Source organism: Vulpes lagopus, chromosome 4 (genome assembly GCF_018345385.1).
Source record: "Vulpes lagopus strain Blue_001 chromosome 4, ASM1834538v1, whole genome shotgun sequence".
In the NCBI taxonomy this organism is placed as follows: domain Eukaryota; kingdom Metazoa; phylum Chordata; class Mammalia; order Carnivora; family Canidae; genus Vulpes; species Vulpes lagopus.
In genome coordinates this window covers 17,461,206-17,478,318 of record NC_054827.1, presented here as the reverse complement: position 1 = coordinate 17,478,318, position 17,113 = coordinate 17,461,206, and the positions used below count along the sequence as shown (strand labels likewise).

The 17,113-nt window shown below is 37.6% G+C and overlaps 1 pseudogene; it reads left to right on the top strand.

Annotated features, from left to right (window-relative positions):
* The first annotated feature begins 14,380 nt into the window (after nucleotides 1-14,380).
* Nucleotides 14,381-15,767, top strand: LOC121488682 (annotated as a pseudogene).
* Nucleotides 15,768-17,113: the final 1,346 nt, after the last annotated feature.

Below are 17,113 nucleotides of genomic sequence, written 5' to 3'. Positions count from 1 at the left end.
TGCTGTATCCACAAGAATGAGTTCAGTGCCTGGTCGTTAATAAATATATTTTAAAATAAAAAATAAATGAATAAAGGACATAACTAGAGGCATATCCATGGTAGGCATAGGGGTAGAATTGATGGTAGATTGGGAAGCTATATTTTGGCATCAGTTCCAGGAGTGAGATGTGTGGATAGGATCCATTGAGGACCAGTTTCCATGTTTCTTCCTTGCATTCCCAATTACAATCTATAAATAATCCTCTTCTCAAGATGAGTAAATTGAGGTGGATAGATTTTAAATCATTTATTAAGAGCTATAAAGTTACTAGAAAGTATTTAATCTTCAATATCTCTGACTCACCATAAGAAACAATTCCTCTGTTTATATAAACAACTTCTAAAAGTCAAATGTAGTTGCAGATGAATCTATAGTCAGATAGAAGCATTTATTAAAGGCCTGTCCAGTGACCAAATAGTTCAATAAACTAAGAGCATTCTGAAATATGCTTATTATAACTTATTTTGCAAATTGCCCGACCAAAAAGTGACTGTGGCTCTCCACAGGTTTACTTTTTAAGTCATTTTCTACCACTGGGATCCAGGTGACTCATAAAAATGTTAAATCAAATTTGCCTTGCTTCCTGCTTTACTGTTAGTAATTATTTATGTTAGAAGCAGTGAACTATTTCACACAAACAGAACTCTCAAACTGGAATACTTGTATTGACATTAGTAAATGTTTTGTAGGAGGATTTGGCCATTACCTATCCTCTGTGTTTAATGACTATATACAAGAAATCTAATAGGCTTCTTAACTTTCACTTTTAGCCATTGAAATCTTCTTTAATAAATTATAATTAATAATTATTTCATTAATTTGCTGGATTTCCAGATATTGATTAAATTCTCCGTGTATGCTGAACATATAAGAACGGCACAGTCCCTACGAGATAAGTAGCATTGGAATTTATAGTACTGCAGGGAAGACCCTCAATCTAACAACCAAATATAATAATATGGGCACTGCAGAAGACACAAAAGGGGAAAAAAATTCAGTAGGCTCAGAGAAGGTCTTCTGAGGAAGTCATACTTAATCTCACCAACATGAGAGTCCCTTCTCTAGTCAGAGAGGGAAGGACTGAATGACAGTATACAGGTACTGGTGAAATGGCCTGGAGGCATGCAGGATTTGAAGGATGTAAAGAAACCTAATATTATTGAAGAATATAGCACAAGGAAGACATTAACAAACGATGAGTGAAGAAGAAGGTGAATTTGGGTTGCAGAGGTCTATGTAAACCATTTCAAGGCACTTAGCAATAATTAAGTCAGAAGCCATGAAAGTCATTACATTTCAGGATGCCTGGGTGGCTCAGCAGTTTAGCACTTGTCTTCGGCCCAGGACGTGATCCTGGAGATCAAGTCCCACATCGGGCTACCTGTGTGGAGCCTGCTTCTCCCTCTGCCTATGTCTCTGCCTCTTTCTCTCTCTGTGTCTCTCATGAATAAATAAATAAATAAAATCTTTAAAAAAAGTCATTAAAGTTTTAGGGTTGTGGTTCAGGAAGGTCACTTTGTATGCATTGTGAGAAATCTATTGCAAGGGTACAGAATATGATGGAGAAAGGAAGTATTTTGTTCATGCTTCAGAAGAAAAACACTGGAGCCCTGGATTAATTTAGCACCAGAAACAGGAAAAAATTGGGATTGAATTGAAACTTTCAAGATTAGATCATTGTTTTGGTATTAAGAGGTGTTGATGTTTCTCATGATTTGAGTTTAGGTGATAGGGGAGATGGTGATGCCTTTGACTGAGTTAGGGAGCACTCAGGGAAGGAAGATTTGTTGAAGTTCGATCTGATGGTAGAGAATGAGCAGTTCAGTTTGGACTATGCTGAGCTCAAAGTGCTGTGAGACTGCAAGTGAGGATGTCTAGAAAGCTACTGAATATACAGATTCAAACCTTAGGAAATACATATGGTGTGAGAGAGAGACCAAGAGAGAGAGAGAGAGAGAAGAGGAGATGGCCTAGGAAAGAAATAATACCTAATGGATTGATGGATAAGAAGTAAACCTCAAAATATAGAAGTATTGGCAGGAAGTAGAGGAGGAAAACCACAGAAGTGGAATCATGAGAAGAGAGCATTCTCAACATGATAAGGTTAGTGAATAGCAAAAATGGCCCTGAAAAATCCAGCACCGTACAGTATCAAATAGGTTAAGAGGCTTTAGCAAAGAAAAGGTCATTTGTCCTTTGCAAAGTCAGCTGAAGAGAACAATTGGGGCAAAAGTTCAATTGCAATGAGGTAAGAACTTCATAATCAAAGGTGAGAACTTGTAGTCAGCCCAAGAAGAGAATTTGGATTAAAACATCTGTGCTCAAAAGCAAGGGGACAGCCAGAGTAATCATTACAAAGGAAGAGCTAATCAAAGAGATTATTATTATTTTTTATTTTTTGTTAAATTGGGGGAGATCTGAAAAAATGTCAGTGATAATGGGAAAGGGTCTTATGGAGAGAGTGTGAAAATGTAGTAGAGGTTATGGAGGCAATATAGGTGATATATCTGAGAAGGCAGAAGGAGGCAGCATCCAGAGCAAAGGAGGAGAAATTATCCTTGCTTAGGAAGAAACACTTCTAACATAAAATGACTGAAGGAGGAAAGGAAGTTGTGTAGTTAAGCAAGACTTGACTACTACCACCACCACCACCAAACAAGACTACTACCAACACCACCAAACAAGTTCTGGCAGTGCTGTGTACCAGCCACTTTCTAGCATTTTACACATACGATATCCCTTAATACTCACTATCTAACCTCCAAAGTGAGTAATATTAATATTCACATTTTAAAATGGAGAAAATAAAAACAAATTTTTAAAAACTTGCTCAAGATCACACAGTAACTAAGAGGCAGAGCCTGGGTTTTCTCCAGACAATGCAACTATGAAGTCCTAATCTTGGCTATTAAGCTGTACTAAAGGTTAGCAACATCAAATTCACTCAGCATTTAAATGGGTTACTTGTAACTCAAAGTTGATAAATGTCTCAGAAAGAAATATCTGGAGAGTGGAAGCCCCACTATGTCCTATACTGATGGATATTCCAGAAAATAAGAGAACCAGAATGAAAATTTTCTTATTCTTGTATATACATGCATATCTAAAAATTCAATACCTAGTGCTTATAGTTAAATGATTATAAATATTTATCCCAAATAGGTTAAGGAAATAAAAATAAACCTCGCCTTTTGCTTTAAAACTATTTTATTCGAGTTTCCAGGAATGCCTTGGAATCGTTTCTATTTTATAAGTTAGTAAATAATATTCCTGTCATTTTATTAACATTTGGGACATAGGTACTTTGACTAGATTCCCTGTTAACCTTCTTCTTTCAAGGTAAATTAATAATTTTGTATACTCCAGTATGGAAAACAACCTCACAATGAATTTTTAATCCATATCCCATTTAAATTTCATACTGTGAATGCAAAAAGCTAGAATTCCTGAGTATCATATAGAACAAGTAATTTCTATACTTTTCCAAAGCTTGATCTGCTCTGGTTTTGAGTGACAACAAAGATATATCCAGCTTTGACAAAACCTGGAAGAATGAAAACTTTTTGATCTGGTGTACCATGAATATTATTAGGCTATAAATTAGAAATTATTAAATACTTGTCATCGTAGAGTCTGCCCCTCAGGATGAGAAATAGGGCCTAATCTTGGCTTCATAAAGACATGTTGGCTTTTTGATCTATGTGTTCAGCTAACAAACAAAACCAGAAGCAGTACATTCATCTACCTGAGAGGCCTCCACAGTATCTCTTCAAGACAACAGGATCTGTGTTTCTGCAACACAATGGAGTCAGTATGTCTATGGGTCCCTATGACCTTGAAAAATCATCCATACATTTTTTACATACCAGACTAATCACAGCTGAGGGGGGGAATTGTGTCTCCCCATTGGCATTATCAGTCTGATAAGTTTAAATGGAAAAAATGCTTTTCCACTTTTTCCATAGTCATTGAAACTGATATTTTAATCTTAGGAGTAACCTTAACATCAGCGTGGCATTCCAGAGCTACTCTTTCATGTAGTTTTAATTTTCCCCCTTTGGCGAAATGAGCTTGTACTACTATGCTAAAGAGCAAATGGCCGATTCAGTATCTGCATCAAAGAGTTTGTTCCATAAATATCATTGTGAAGAATATAAACAAGGAGAAAATTCATTTTGTGCGTATTAAGTGTCTTCTGAAAGTCACCAGAAAAGAGTGCATCAAACTCAATATTGATTATGTCCATTGTTCTTTTATAAAATATTTATTCTGCCAGAAATGCCCTAAGTGAGCCTGACTCTCTGCGGCTCGAGGTTTTTACTTTGGGAAATAATTCAGAGAGTTCAAAGCCCCTAACTCTGATAGATTTGTTGTCGCTGCAGCACCAAATATCTTTTTCTAATACTTGCTTACAAATCGAGACTCAATGGGCCAAATGATAAGAAGCAGAAGTTTAGTGCAAGTGCTTGTTCTAGTTTAAGCATATTTGGTGTTCAACTTCTGTAATAATGTTTACTCTCATGATGCATTATTGTTTACAGAGGACTGCCATATCCATTCCTCTTCGCTGCAGAAGTGTGGCTGTAATTTCTGAATCATTCCAAAAGGTCCTCTACCTGAGAACATGTGCGCTATTACTCCTGCTAAAATCGCACATCTTTGGACACTGTTATTGCTTCTAGCTAGAATAATAGGGAGAGGAGATGTGTTCTGGTGTAAGAACTGAGAAAATATTTTTCACTTAACAAAGACCTCATCAGGAGTCCACTGGAAATCACAGATTGCTTTTTTAGTGAAAGCTTTTCCCTAGGTGGAGCTACTTGGCCTATGGAATGTGGAGGTATTTGTCACTCTGCTTTTTTTTTTTTTTCATGGAGAGCAGCACCACTATACCTTGCAGTTATGTGGGGAAGGAATGAAGGGGCTCTGTTCTCCAGCAATGAATCCACCACGTAGATACTGGGCAGGCTCAATATGGCAATCAATTTGTGTCCTTTCTTTGTTGAGGATACTTCAAGGATTTTCCTTTGTCTGCAGGGTAAAATCCAAATTTCTTTAAATGGACCATAAGGCTGTAAATAATTCTATCCTCCCCGTCTTCCCTAACATCACCTTTACCATTCCCCTATTGCCTACTTACCTAGACAGACTCTGCTTTTGTTGTTCTATGTCTGTAGTAGGGCTTTTAGTTGCTTTTCTATGATCATAATTGTGCTCCCAGATATTTAGATAGCTCACTTATTTCCATTGTTTAAGTTTCATTTCAAAGCTCATTCTTTAAATAGGTCTTCAGTCATCAAAATAGCCCCCTAAATCACCCCTTTAGTTACTCCATATCTCTTTAGCCTTAGTTTCTTCATAGTATTTAACATTATGCATACTAATCTGTAGGTATGTGTCTAATTTCTATCTTTCTTAAGCACCAGAATGTAAGTTAATTGAGAACAGAGACTACACCTATCATATGCATTGCTGCATCTCCAATGTCAAAAACAAGATCTGTCCCCAGAGTAAGTACCCAGAAATTTTATTACGAAAGTGCAAAACAAAACAAAACACCCCTACCCTACTTCTTGTAAATGCTTTTCTTGAGGAGAAAAAAAAAGGAAATCATTAAAGTGATCCTAGCTAACTTTTGAAAATTAGGACTATGAAGATTCAACCATCATGGGAAACTTTTTAGAGATCCTTTTAGATGTGAGTTTGCTGGCATCCCTGAATCTTTTAAGAAACACTTTATGCATTGCCTTTAATAATGTGATGGATTTCTGTTGGAAAACCGGTTTGGACCATAATTGCAAGTGTTGACTGATAACCACCTGCAGTGAATGGCTAGTTTGGCTTCCATTCAAGGAGCAAACAATAAAAGGAACCAATTTAACTTTCAAGATTCTGGTCATGGAGAAAAGGAGTTAGATGGAAAGCTGTCCTTACAGCTGTCTGTGCCAAGACAGATGGTGGGAAGGAGTAGTAAGTTATAAGGCACTCAGTGAAAAAAAAAAAGCTCTCTTACAGAGGCCCATTCTGCTGGCCAGTTGTATTTTCTCATCTCTGTTTTCAATGCATATTGCTCTATTTTGAGTTTCTAGTCATCAGTTGCTATCCGTTCCTCCTGGAGTTTTGATCTATACCAATATATCAATTTAGATGCAAAATAGAAAACAAGTCATAAACCATTTTAAACTGTGTGGGGCTCCTCTCTCCTCAGAGAAGTCAGAAAGATGACCCCAATACCTGAAACAATTAATGATTCTCATAAAAAACTGGAGAATAAATCAGTGATAACCCATTTCATTTTGATTATTGTTCTGAATGTCTAAAGAGAATAACTGAAGTTAGTAAAAAGATTGCAAGATGGAACTGAGCTGGCTAGTGCATGTTTTCTACTAGCCAAAGGCAAGTGACTATATTTACAGTATAGTATGGTCTTGGCTTCCGTGAAGTGTTGCTCTATTAATTTTCTTATTTCACCACCCAGTTTTATCTCTTTTTGTGGGCTAAGCATATGCACCCATTGGGATTCCATTGTTGCCCTGAGATGAAGAGTTTTTTTCTGCTCTTCATCTCAGAGCCCTATCAACTTACCTGGTTTCCAGTCACTTCTTTAGGTGTAACTTACCTGTAAATCTTCTTTCCTGATCTCTCTTCTAAATTCCAGTCTTATATATATTTTTCCACACTTGGGACTTACCATTTATTCTGAAAATCATCTGTCTGCTCCTACTATTTTATTTTTATAGCCACAGGTACAGCAAACTCACTGTTATGTGATATCAACTCTAAATTTGGGGTCCTACATGCATGGGGAGAATAGTTTGAGCCATCACTTCCTATTCCGAATACCATGGTAGGACTTTGCAAATTCATTATGAACCTACCCATTTACTTACATCACTACTACTATCATTTACTTACATTACTACTTCGTAGCTCAGGAATTAACAATGGCTCCATAACGGCCGGCACCAAGTAAAAAGACAACATGGTTTCTATTAGTGTGTGAACTATAAATAGTTTTATAATTAAATGCCATTTTTATTTATTTATTTTTTTGCCATTATTTTTAATGAAATTTAAATTCACTAAACAAAAATGATAAATGTTCCTTTTTAAGCGTGATGTCAAACATTTTCAAGTTTTATTAAGCATGTATTATTCATGCAAATAGATGCAGACACACACCTATACCCATCTAAGCAAACAATACTTTATTCCCAAAATTCATTTAGTGTTGCTAAATGAGTTTCTGATTGAGTGTTCTGATGGAGTTCCTCCTTTCCTTCCTTTGTCCCTTCCTCCCTTTCTTATTTCTTTCCTTTCTGCCTTTCTGTCCCTTTTTCTTTCTTTGGTTTATATGTCTAAGAAGTTTGCTTAGATCTCTGTATGCTTACCTATCCAGTTTTTAAAATTGACTGTATTTGACACAATGTTCCATTAATTTCAGGTGTATAACACAATGATTTGAGTTGTCTCTATGTTATGCTATACTCACCACAAGTGTAGCTACCACCTGTCACCATATCACACTATTACATTATCATCGACTATATTCCCTATACTCTACCTTTTATCCCTGTTAATTATTCAGTCCACAACTGAAAGCCTGTGTTTCCACTCCCCTTCACCCATTTTACCCATCTTTCCACCCTCCGCCCTTCTGACAACTATGTGTCCTTTAAGAACATGAAACTTTAAGTTTTCAAGACCACATTATAAATATATTTTTCTACTTTCTCTTTTGGCTGATCTGTGTGTATCAATTAGCAGAATTATAAATAATATTTAATGATTTTTACCATAAAAGTCACAAGCCTACAAATCAACCTCGCGAAAATGTTTGAGTAACTTTGAAACATCACCTTCTAAGCAGTGTTCTGTCCATGTTATTTCAATTTTATCTGAAATCTGTTAGCTATTAGTTTACATAGTATTTCTGGTTTGGCATTTTTCCGTTCCCCAAATTCCTGGAATATATAGAAAACAGAACTTATTCTCTTGCTGGATAAAATTAATCTGGGTAACTGTAGCCCAACATTAATTAACGGTTGGCAAACAAATTTGGCTACAGTGCCCCTCTCTCTCAAGCAACAAACTCAACCTTCATTGTCTGTCACAGAATAAGTAGGTGAATAAGTAGATGGCCAATCTTCTGATGCTATGTTATCTCATATATTCTCATGATATAAATCCCTGATAGTTCTGCTTCCATTATCATTTTTGTATTAGTTCTATCTATTTTAGCATCAACTAGTTCTTAAACTTTTGGATGTCACAGTTTGGTAAAATTTCAAAGCAAAGGTGGGATACCAATACAATTAAATGATTTTCAATTTTTACAGTTAGAATATTAAAATTTAAGTAAATCCATTCCTCTCATGTTACAAAGTTGTCTATCTATCTATCATCTATCTATCTATCTATCTATCTATCTATCTAATCTATCATCTATCATCTGTCAGCCTTTTATTTTTTTGAAGACCATTGATCCTTAGAAGAGGATGCCCTATTCACTTTCTTTTACAGTTGTAATTTTTTTCTTTCTTATTAGCTGTCTCCCATTTATTCTTTTTCTAGCAAACAATGTCTCACTTTCATTCTTCCAGGGGAAACTTTTTCTATCCTACTAATTTGCAGACTTCCTCTCCATTATGACTGTCATAGTTACAGTTAAACAGATTTCATAAATAAACAATCTTAATTGGAACTAATTTATCACTAAGTGAGAAAATCTTAGTACTTCTGATACATACAAAAGCGCTAAAATTGACATAAAATATGTAATAAAGAAGTATGATGGAATGAAATGTTTCAGAAATATAAATTTCTTTGGGTTACATTGTAATTGTCCATATATTCAAAATATATATCCAAAAAATTATAACAAAAGCTTCAATCATCCTAATTTTCTCCAGTTCATCTTTAAAAAGACCAGTGTATCAAGATTCTGTAAATATATATACATATATATTTACAGAATCTTGATACACTGGTAAATATATATATATATATATATATATATATATATATATATATATAGAGAGAGAGAGAGAGAGAGAGAGAGAGAGAGGAGAGAAAGAGAGAGATTACCATATGCAAAAGAAACATTAGTACCTTTTCTTCATTTATCCTTCAATGGTGGAGAAATCCAAAGCAAGTTTTAACATATTTTCATAAATATGCCAAGCACATTTACCAAATAAATACTATAAATTCAATAGTTACCTTTTTTCTGACTTTACAGACCATTAATTGTCTCTTAACAGAATGATACTAGAATGATATAATCAATGTTCAGGCCTATCAGAATATCCTCACTTTGTCTAGTTGGGTTTATATGGGAGCATTCATCCAAAATATTTATTGGGCGCCCTTCTACTCCAAACGTGGTGCTATAGGATGGAAATAAAATGTTAAATGAGATAGTTAATATAACCACAGTGATATTTGTCAAGCGTACATTTTAGATATACAATAAACAAGGAATCAGGGTAAAAGGAAGTAAATAGAATAGTGGCTGCTTGTGATGAGTTATTTGAGGCAAATAAAATAGAGGACTAATTTCTATTGCGTGGTCAATAACGACAGCCTCTTTACTGTGCTGACATGTTAGGCTAAGATCCAATGGATGAACAGGAGCTAGGCATGTGGCACCCTTCAAGCAGAGGGAGCAGGAAGCTCAGAGGTTTTGCCAATACAACGGGATGGGAACTGAAGGCAGGTGTGATGTGAGATGCTACATGCAGAGGAAGGTGAACAGGAATGAGGCCAAGGTCAGAATGAGAGGTAGAAGACTTCAATGACCAGGCATTTCAGGCCAAGAGTTTCCATGAACTATTTTCACTCATTTCTCTGGGTTTATGACTGCAGAAGCAGCTCCCAGAGAATTAGACGTATTGAATGCCTTTATGTTCACCATACATGGGATGAATGTATGGCATAGCTGATTGAAAAAGCAAGAAAAGTGTTTTCATGCAGGAGTAAAGCCAATTTAATGCATTCTGTCCCCAAGGATCACAGGTTTTAAACATGGGCTGTTTCCATGAGGTTTGGTTTACAATAGCCCGCAAACCACAGGTGAAACCCTGTTTAATGATCAAGCACAACCTGGATATTTGAATCTCAGCTATAAGACCCTCATGGATTATTTAAAGAATCCACACTGATTTATTTAACCACAAAAATGCAGATTATTCTAAAGTTTTTTAATTGTGATTTTTTTAAGGGTTATACTTAGAGAAAAAAATAATGAACAGTTTGAACACAAATTTTTTTTGTATATTTTTTATTGGAGTTCGATTTGCCAACAGATAGTATAACACCCAGTGCTCATCTCGTCAAGTGCCCCCCTCAGTGCCTGTCACCCAGTCACCCCATCCCCCCGCTCACCTTCCTTTCCACCACCCCTTGTGCATTTCCAAGAGTTAGGTGTCTCTCGTGTTCTGTCACCCTCACTGGTATTTCCCACTCATTTTCCCTCCTTTCCCCTTTATTCCCTTTCACTATTTCTTATATTCCCCATATGAGTGAAGCCATATGTTTGTCCTTCTCCGATTGACTTACTTCACTCAGCATAATACCCTCCAGTTCCATCCACGTTGAAGCAAATGGTGGGTATTCGTCGTTTCTAATGGCTGAGTAATATTCCATTGTATACATAGACCACATCTTCTTTATCCATTCGTCTGTCGATGGACACCGAGGCTCCTTCCACAGTTTGGCTATTGTGGACATTGCTGCTAGAAACATCAGGGTGCAGGTGTCTCAGTCTTTCACTGCATCTGTATCTTTAGGGCAAATCCCCAGCAGTACAATTGCTGGGTCATAGGGCAGGTCTATTTCTAACTCTTTGAGGAACCTCCACACAGTTTTCCAGAGTGGCTGCACCGGTTCACATTCCCACCAACAGTGCAAGAGGGTTCCCCTTTCTCCACATCCTCTCCAACATTTGTGGGTTTCCTGTCTTGTTAATTTTCGCCATTCTCCCTGGTGTGAGGTGGTATCTCATTGTGGTTTTGATTTGTATTTCCCTGATGGCAAGTGATGCGGAGCATTTTCTCATGTGCTTGTTGGCCATGTGTATGTCTTCTTTGTTGAAATTTCTGTTCATGTCTTTTGCCCATTTCATGACTGGATTGTTTGTTTCTTGGGTGTTGAGTTTAATAAGTTCTTTATAGGTCTTGGATACTAGCCCTTTATCTGATATGTCATTTGCAAATATCTTCTCCCATTCTGTAGGTTGTCTTTTAGTTTTGTTGACTGTTTCTTTTTCTGTGCAGCAGCTTTTTATCTTGATGAAGTCCCAATAGTTCATTTTTGCTTTTGTTTCTCTTGCCTTCATAGATGTATCTTGCAAGAAGTTGCTGTGACCAAGTTCAAAAAGGGTGTTGCCTGTGTTCACCTCTAGGATTTTGATGGATTCTTGTCTCACATTTAGATCCTTCATCCATTTCGAGTCTATCTTTGTGTATGGAGTAAGAGAATGGTCTAGTTTCATTTTCTGCATGTGGCTGTCCAATTTTCCCAGCACCATTTATTGAAGAGACTGTCCTTTTCCCAGTGGATACTCTTTCCTGCTTTGTTGAATATTAGTTGACCATAGAGTTGAGGGCCGATTTCTGGATTCTCTATTCTGTTCCATTGATCTATGTGTCTGTTTTTGTGCCAGTATTACACTGTCTTGATGATCACAGCTTGCAGTACAACTTGAAATCTGGCATTGTGATGCCCTCGGCTCTGGTTTTCTTTTTCAATATTCTCCTGGCTATTTGGGATCTTTTCTGATTCCGCACAAATCTTAAGATAATTTGTTCCAACTCTCTGAAGAAAGTCCATGGTATTTTGATAGGGATTGCACTGAACGTGTGATTGCATTGAATGTGTAAATTGACTTGGGTAGCATAGATGTTTTCACAATATTAATTCTTCCAATCCATGAGCTTGGAATATTTTTCCATTTCTTTGTGTCTTCCTCAATTTCTTTCAGAAGTGTTCAGTAGTTTTTAGGGTATAGATCCTTTACCTCTTTGGTTAGGTTTATTCCTAGGTATCTTATGCTTTTTTGTGCAATTCTAAATGGGATTGACTCCCTAATTTCTCTTCAGTCTCATTGTTAGTGTATAGAAATGCCACTGATTTCTAGGCATTGATTTTATATCCTGCCACACTGCAGAATTGCTGTATGAGTTCTAGCAATCTTGGGGTAGAGTCTTTGGGGTCTTCTTCGTACAGTATTATGTCATCCACAAAGAGAATGCCAATTTGCCAATTTGAATGCCTTTTATTTCTTTTTTGTTGCCTGATTTCTGAGGCTAATACTTCTAGTACTATGTTGAATAGCAGTGGTGAGAGTGGACATCCGTGTCATGTTCCTAATCTTAGGGGAAAGGCTCCCAGTGTTTCCCCATTGAGATTGATATATGCTGTGGGCTTTTCATAGATGGCTCTTAAGATGCTGAGGAATGTTCCCTCCATCCCTACACTCTGAAGAGTTTTGATCTCAGGAATGGATGCTGTATTTTGTCAAGTGCTTTCTCTGCATCTATTGAGAGGATCATATGGTTCTTGTTTTTTCTCTTTTTGATATGATCTATCACATTGATTGCTTTACGAGTGTTGAACCAGCCTTGCATCCCGGGGATAAATCCCACTTGGTCAAGGTGAATAATCTTCTGAATGTACTATTGGATCCTATTAGCTAGTATCTTGTTGAGAATTTTTGCATCTGTGTTCATCAGGGATATTGGTCTATAATTCTCCGTTTTGGTGGGGTCTTTGTCTGGTTTTGGAATTAAGGTGATGCTGGCCTCATAGAACGCGTTTGGACACAATGCCACAACTCCACTCCCATGGGATAGTGTTGCAATTGTGCACATAATTGTGGTATAAGTTCGGCATTATCAGAGAATAAAGAGACTGGGTTTAGCCAATTTGTGTTTATATCCTACTTTCCAGGGGAGTGAGAAGTGTGTGATTGATAGAAGATGTGTTTATTGAGATTGACAAGAATCAGGCTAAAAGCCCTATCATCAGGAGTCACCAGACAATGAACACACTCATAGAATTTGGTTCTAAAATAACAATCATAAAGGACAAGAATTCCTTTTGGAGTTTTGAATTTCATGTTTGGGAATTCATTAGAAAATCCTTTCACTTCTCAAACTAATATCCTTGTAAGAGGCTAGGAGTATCTGCAACTAGTTTTCAAATAACATTTTTCCAGACCATATTTGTTTTTTTAAAAAAAGATGGAAAATATCCACATGTTAAATTCCTCTCTTTTCTCTGTCTTCTTTTTATTTTCTGCCATTAGGTAATTTGAGAACATACACCTGATTCAAAATATTTTTTTTCCTTTTTTTAAGTACAGTGTCACTAAACAAGAGATTAGCTATTTCATTTAGAACCTAAATAGTTCCCCTGTGTTCATGTGTAATTGCCACAGGTAAAGGTTGTCCCATGATGAGGGGCATTAGCATTTAAATTTAACAATGTAAAGACTGTAGAGACGTTCCATGATCCAAATGACAAATCACTAAGGAGGGCTTGCTGAATAATTAAAACGACTCTAAAAATTAACCCGAAAAATTGGGACAAGGAACAGTATGTTTCAGTGAGATAGACACCAGAAAGTAAGGAAGCTCAGATGAGTATAGAGAAGTTGGAATGTCTGGGCTCTTAAGCCAGTGGGAATACCTCTATCTTCTTTCCTCTCTCCTTCCTTCCCCCTTCCCCTATCTCTTCTCTCTCTCTCTCTCTCTGTCTCTCTCTCTCTTTCTGTTCTGTCTCTCTGTCTCTGTCCCCCTCCCCTATTCTTGTCATCAATACAGCTCTCACACAGTCTATGAGATAGAATATTCTCTTGAAATTCTAGCTTGCCTTTCAGATAATATCCTACTTCCCTATTCCAAAGTCCCACATCTCCTACAACAGCAGACTTAGAAATGTATGTTTGTTTTCTACATTACTTAAATGCCTACTCACTCTATCATAAACCATTTCTTTATGTAAACTATATTTTGCTGAGTTCTTTCCTGCTAGACAACTCAAAGGGCTCAATATATATACTGAGCCCTTTTGAGCCTATATATATATATATATATATATATATATATATACACACACATACACACACATATTTAGTTTTACAAATATCTATCAGTCATAGAACTTGTTTACACTGCATTGCTAATTCTCTTTCTATTCAATTAGTGCTTGAAGGGCAGGCACCATATTTAGTGTTTACTATTGTATCTATTGCATCTACCTAGCACAGTGCTCAGACTATGGAAGGTACAAATCAATATTTGTTTAATTAAAATCTTGGTTAATTGAAGAAAATTCAGGAAGTGTTAAATAGTGTAAGAAAATGAAAAAAAAAAGTAGTATTATCATCCAAAAAACATTAGTTAAGAATCTTATGTACAGGCCTGGAGAGGGCAGGAGCTCTTTCGCCATGGCAGCAGGGTGGATCTCCAAGCAGAACCAGGATGCCACTATCTACATCGGGGCCTGGATGAGAAGGTTGGGAAACCACTGCTGTGGGAGCTTTTTCTCCAGGCAGGGCCAGTAATCAGCACCCACATGCCAAAGGATAGAGTCACAGGCCAGCACCAAGGCTATGGCTTTGTGGAATTCCTGAGTGGGGAAGATGCTGACTATGCCATTAAGATCATGAACATGATCAAACTCTATGGGAAGCCAATAAGAGTGAACAAGACATCGGCTCACAACAACAACCTGGACGTGGGGGCCAACATTTTCATTGACAATCTGGACCCATGGATTGATGGGAAGCTGCTTCATGATACTTTCAACGCCTTTGGGGTCATCTTACAACCCCCCAAGATTATGTGGGACCCTGATACAGGCAACTCCAAAGGTTATGCCCTTATTAATTTTGCTTCATTTGATGCTTTGGATGCAGTTACCGAGGCCATGAACAGGCAGTATCTCGGTAACCGCCCCATCACTGCGTCCTATGCCTTCAAGGACTTCAAGGGGTTGCGCCACGGCTCAGCAGCTGAACGACTTCTGGAAGCCCAGAACCCACTCTCCCAGGCTGACCACCCTCATCAGCTGTTTGCAGACGCACCCCCTCTGCCTTCAGCCCCCAATCCTGTCGTATCATCTTTGGGGTCTGGGCTCCCTCCACCAGGCATGCCTCCTCCTGGGTCCTTGGCACCCCCAGTGCTGCCTCCTGGAGCCCTTCCACCTGGGATACCCCCTGCCATGCCCCCCGCCACCTATGCCTCCCGGGGCTGGAGGACACAGTCCACCATCAGCAGGAATCCCAGGGGCTAGACATCCTGGACATGGACACTCGCATCCTCACCCATTCCCACCGAGTGGGATGCCCCATCCAGGGATGTCTCAGATGCAGCTGGCCCACCATGGCCCTCATGGCACAGGACACCCACATGCTGGGCCCCCAGGCTCTGGGGGGGCATCCGCCACCCCAACCACCACCTGGAATGCCTCATCCTGGACCTCCTCCAATGGACATGCCCCCTTGAGGGCCTCCGTTTGGATCTCCCATAGGTCACCCAGGTCCCATGCCTCCACATGGGATGCTTGGACCTCCTCCACTGGTGCCTCCTCGTGGATACACTGGGCCTCCATGACCCCCACCCTCTGGCTACCAGTGGGGACCCCTGCCTCCACCCAGACACCCCCCCCCAGGCTCCAGTTCCCCTCATAGCCCACTCCGACGCCTTCTTCCTCAGTAATTTCTAATTCTCTCACCTCCTGTTCTATCTTCCTAATATCTTTTCAATTCCTTGGACTAATCAGATTTGCTATAGCTCCCTAGGGCTAAGGCACTAATCCCTCTCAGGTCTTTTTCTTTTCTTTTCTTTTTTTTTTTTTTTAAGTGTAATTTTTTTTTCACAGGAGCTTTTATTATTGTTTCTGTGTTGGTCCTAAGTATTTTGCAAATACACAGAGAAAATAAAACTAAACTCCTCGTTTTGTTTTTTTTTTTTTTTAAATCTTACATACAACTCCATGTTTTCTGTAAGAGTACAGATTGATGTCGTTCATTGTTTTATCAGTACATTTTTGATTACTTTTTATCTCATAAGAGTTAATGTTCTTTTTGAGATTGCTAAGTTTTTCCCATTAGCATCTTGTGTTTCTTAAACTGTTTTATTTTGCCCCCCAAATGGATTTTTCTTCATATATTTTTTTTAACCTTTAGGTATATTTGGGTTTTTTCTTTCTCTTTTATGTATATACAGACATCCAACATAAACAAACTTGGATCCAATTTATTTTAGATATTTTGCCTTGATCATTTTTTCCTTATGTATTTTTTAACCAAATGTTTTCTAAGTTTTCTAATGCCTCCTCAAATCATCAGGGAGTTCTAGTGTCTTCCCTGTATGTCTGTCCATCCTATTTAGCTATACAGTTCTTGACTATTGTAGAGAGTAAGATAGCAGATAGCAGCTTTGGTACTGATGTTTTTTGTTTTGTTCAGCCCTTTGGCTGTCTAGGTTTTGTGAGGAGAGTGTGTTTCTGGATTCTAGCACTGAAATTCTTTTAAGTAATACACAGATTTCAAGATATCATGACTTCTCTGTACATGTGAAAGAATTTCCTTTTGCATCTTTTTATTTTTATTTTTCTCTTCTCAAGATGAGCTACAGTTCCTATGATTTAAACTTATAATGATTCCAGGGTTTTGTTTGATTGTCTGAAAAAAATTACAGTCATGTTCATTTTATGTTTTGTTGATTTTTAAATTTTTTTCTTCCCTCTTTTTTTTTTCCTTCCAAGATTTTAGTTCTTGAACTAGTGATTACATTCCCCACATATTCATTATTTGCTTTAGACAAGAGTGGGGTGTCAAAAAAATTTTTTTGCCCTCTTTCTTCCCTGCTTAGAACTGATATAATATTGTCCTCTGTGAAGAAGACTTCTGAAATCTTCTGAGGTCCCACAACACATTTAGTAATATTCTAACTTACCTAATTTCCTCTTGTGTACAATTCTTCAGAATCTGGTTGCTCTAGAGTTTTCTAATACTAGGGGAAAAAAAATCTTCTATTTGGATGAACTTTGGAATCCTTTA